Source organism: Mytilus trossulus, chromosome 5, assembly GCF_036588685.1.
Source record: "Mytilus trossulus isolate FHL-02 chromosome 5, PNRI_Mtr1.1.1.hap1, whole genome shotgun sequence".
In the NCBI taxonomy this organism is placed as follows: domain Eukaryota; kingdom Metazoa; phylum Mollusca; class Bivalvia; order Mytilida; family Mytilidae; genus Mytilus; species Mytilus trossulus.
In genome coordinates, this window is record NC_086377.1 from 47,735,392 (window position 1) to 47,739,272 (window position 3,881).

At 32.7% G+C, this 3,881-nt stretch overlaps 1 long non-coding RNA gene across 1 annotated transcript; it reads left to right on the forward strand.

The window, feature by feature from the left end:
* The first annotated feature begins 683 nt into the window (after window positions 1-683).
* Window positions 684-3,644, forward strand: LOC134718899 (uncharacterized). The gene is made up of 2 exons (XR_010107465.1): window positions 684-940; window positions 2,519-3,644. It is a non-coding gene; the product is annotated as an uncharacterized LOC134718899 (long non-coding RNA).
* The last annotated feature ends 237 nt before the right edge of the window (window positions 3,645-3,881 follow it).

A 3,881-nucleotide genomic window follows, 5' to 3' on the forward strand; every position in this document is an offset into this window, starting at 1 on the left:
GGTTTACAAGTGATTACAATACATGTTTTTGCAATTACAGACTGTCGTGGGTGGTGAAAAATTTGTCATGTTGACGCAATAAATCATTTTTACACCCGTATTAAATAATTACGGATGTCGGCCGTGAACACACAGGCACTTGTCTCAGAAAATAAATTTCCTATATACCTTATTATAATAAGGTATATAGGAATTTTTTTTTTCTGAGACAAGTGCCAAAAAATTTCCTATATACCTTATTATAATAAGGTATATAGGAATTTTTTTTCTGAGACAAGTGCCTGTGCGTGAACACTTGAAACGCGTGATCTTAGTAATTATGTTTAATTAAATTTAAGATGTAACATTTTTTAATATTGTAAATGAATGCATTCATTTAACTTTTAATGTTGGCTATATAAACTGCATTTGAGTGAGGCAGGGAAAAATATATATATATAACTAGAATCTATGTCTTTTCTCGTTTTCCGTTTACTGTCATGCCATTGTCCGTTCATTTTTGCCAGACTCATGCGTTTGACTTTCCATCTTTATTTTTCACTTAGTCTATAATTCGAGAGCCTTTTATAAAAAAAATATTACACACCAGAAGACTTTGTTAAAAGATAAAGTTTGAATATTATAGCAGAAAAAGGCCAGTGTACCTGAAGTACATTTGAAGACCAGGTAATATATATTACATGAATACAGCATAATAAAGCTGGTTTAATTTGAATTACTATCCATTAGGGACATTTTCTGACGATAATTAATCAAATCTGACAAGTTTGATTAAAAACGGAAAATAAGCCCGTAAACGATTTAACGTTACCGTACCCTCTTTACTTGTCACATGTCGGCATCTTCAAATGGCAAATTTATTTTACACAAATTCGTTGACATGCCATGATGGTAGATGGACACTACAGCACAATATAAGCTGAGCTGGAAATTACAATTGGTGAGTAGAAATGAATAATATTTTAAAACATGCCTATCAGACATGAGAATAATCATTGATCCGGCCAGGAGTTTGAAGGAGAGATGTTTACATTTGTTACATTTGTGCATACAGGTATGAATTGACTTTCTAATACACCACATTCTTGTACAGTAACTTGTTCAAAGGCAAAGTAAGAATTTGGGCTTGTAAAAAAAATTATTCCTGTGATTGGACCCCCCCCTCCCTTTTTGGAAGATCAATGCATGATTTGAAAAAGGTACATATAAACTATGGTTTAAATCCACCCTTTTAAAAAGGGCTGGATACACACCTGTTTATTGCCTAAACCATTGTGTGTATTCACAATGGTTTGGTTGGGGGGAGGGGGCCTATTACCAGACCTAACCCCCTGATGGAGTAACCCTAGTCCAAATAATTATGACGTCTGGCAAGGCTATTTTATTTTTTTTCTGAGACGCCTTCCTAGGACGTTGTAGGAAGGCGTCCCAGAAAAAAATTTAAATAGCCTTGCCAAACCTCATAATTATTTGGACTAGAGTAACCCTACATATTCATATTTATTGTATGTTTAATAATGTATTGATAACTGTCACGTCCTAAAATTTGCATGAAATATCTGTCACTGGATTTTTTATAACTCATAACCAACCAATCTTCACATGTATGTTACAATGATGATGCACCTATTTATATAGCCACTGGTGGGTGATGTACAATAATTATAATTTATCACATATTTGTTATGAATACCTTCAAGGCTTGGGTTTGCATATGCAATAACCTCTAAATTGCCGGGGGCAAAAAAAAGAGTATATTGATATTGTGCCCTGATTCCAAATGATGTGACAGCATTGCGTCCTTAACGACAATTTTTTACACTTTTGTGATAAGAAATTTAAGATAATTTTCCAGGCATGTTTCATTAAATTGCAGGCGCGGATCCAGAGGGGGGTTCCAGGGGTTGGAACCCTTTCTCTTTTTGAGGATCAATGCATTTGAATTGGGACATGTAATTGGAACCACCCCTTGTCCTGGTTTTCAAAATGGCTGGACTCTCCCCTGAATTGTTATCAATGATTTGTTTTGCTCTAAATTTTGTAGAACTTAAATATAACATGTTATAATCTATGCATACCATTGCTTTGTCATGTATGTAGTAATATTCTACAAATTCTATTTTGAAATAAAAAAGTATTATTAAAAGAATTTGTTGAATTATTATTACTACAAATATCACAAATCAAATACATGTAGTTACTGTAAATTCAGAAATTATTGCTTGCAAATTATTGCGAATTTTTCATTTTAGACTTAAATGCGATTTTAATTTTTACGATTTTGTGAAAAATCCTGTTTAATTCATATAAAATATCATAAAATGTGCGTTTAAGTTATTGCGTTTACAACTCAGTCACATTTTTCGCAATAATAAAAACCTCACATTAATTTCTGAATTGACAGTAGTATATAAAATAGTATTAATGCTATTGACTTATTTAATTTTATACATGTTATAGAAGTCGCATGTAATACAAGTTATAAATACTTAATTCTTAATGTAAATTTTTTTTGTAGATAAGATATCACATTGGTTTGAGCATGATTCCCAGCAAGATTATGAAGGGGCATATATATCATATATACATAGGAAATATATAGTGTCACTAAATTACTCTCATACGGTACCTCACCTCTGTAGCTGTAAATTGCGAAACGGTGGATTCATTCATAATTTTGAGTTACTTATTGCAATTTGAAATAACGTTGATAAAGCTAACAGCATTATGCCATGATGTTGATGGGATGTTCTGATTGGACAAAAAGGAAATTGTGAATTGAACAAATAGCAAACTTGAAATTCATAGGAAAAAAAGTAGGAAATTGGAATAATGAAAATTCATAGTTTCAGTGATTATCTTACAATCATCATGATCATTGTCAATACTACAAGTGCATCATCATGATCATATATATCTGAATTCACCTTGGATAATTATACATTTAAAATAAGAATTTGGATATAATAAGAATTTCTGTGCTGGCGTTGCTACTGTTGGCTTCATGTACCACCAGCTGGGAGTGTTAAACCTTTTTGACCTTTCGTGAGGGTCTGTCACGGTCCGTCACAATTGGTTAGTGTCATATATGCATGATTATGGAAGTTTCACCAACCTAGACAAGCTTTACAGCCCTGGCACGGTTGTTGGTTGCACTTAGAGTCAAATGACAGCTTGCTGTATACATTTGTAGTTCAAATAGTCTGAATGAATCTACATGTATGGTGACAATCTTCTAAATTACTGTTCATTCTGAAACTGGCATTTTATACTAGTACATGTAGTAGTCGAACATATTAAACAATACATGTACTTCAAAGTATCAATTTATTTTGTCTCGCCTTACATGAAAGTCATGAAAGTTGGTTGTATATATGCAAGAAATATGTATTACAGTCTTGGGGTGATGATGTAAGCTATTTTTAATAGAGCTTTAAATTTATAAAAGCTAAAAGAGCTGGTTCAGGGAATGAGTGTAAAATATACTGTTACATTTTATTACATGTAATTGGATACATTTTATTGTATATGAGTACCTTGCAAGGTCTACTTGTCTATCAGGTTAGGTTGACCTGACCTTAATTTTATTTCATGGATAATCTAAGTGATTTAGGTTATTTCAGTTTAATACAATGTTAACATGGTTAGGTTTGTTTCTCAGATACTTCGTAATGAAATTAGAGACTGGAAATGGGGAATGTGCCAATAAGACAACAACCTGACTACAGAGCAGACAACAGCAGAAGGTCATCAATGTTTGAATTGTTTCTCAGAAGCTGTAAGCTACATTGAACATGTTGGAAACAAACTTAATTTTTGTTTTGCCTAAGGAGATATGGTATCAGGGGTGAATCTAGCCATTTAAAAAAGGGGGGGGGTTC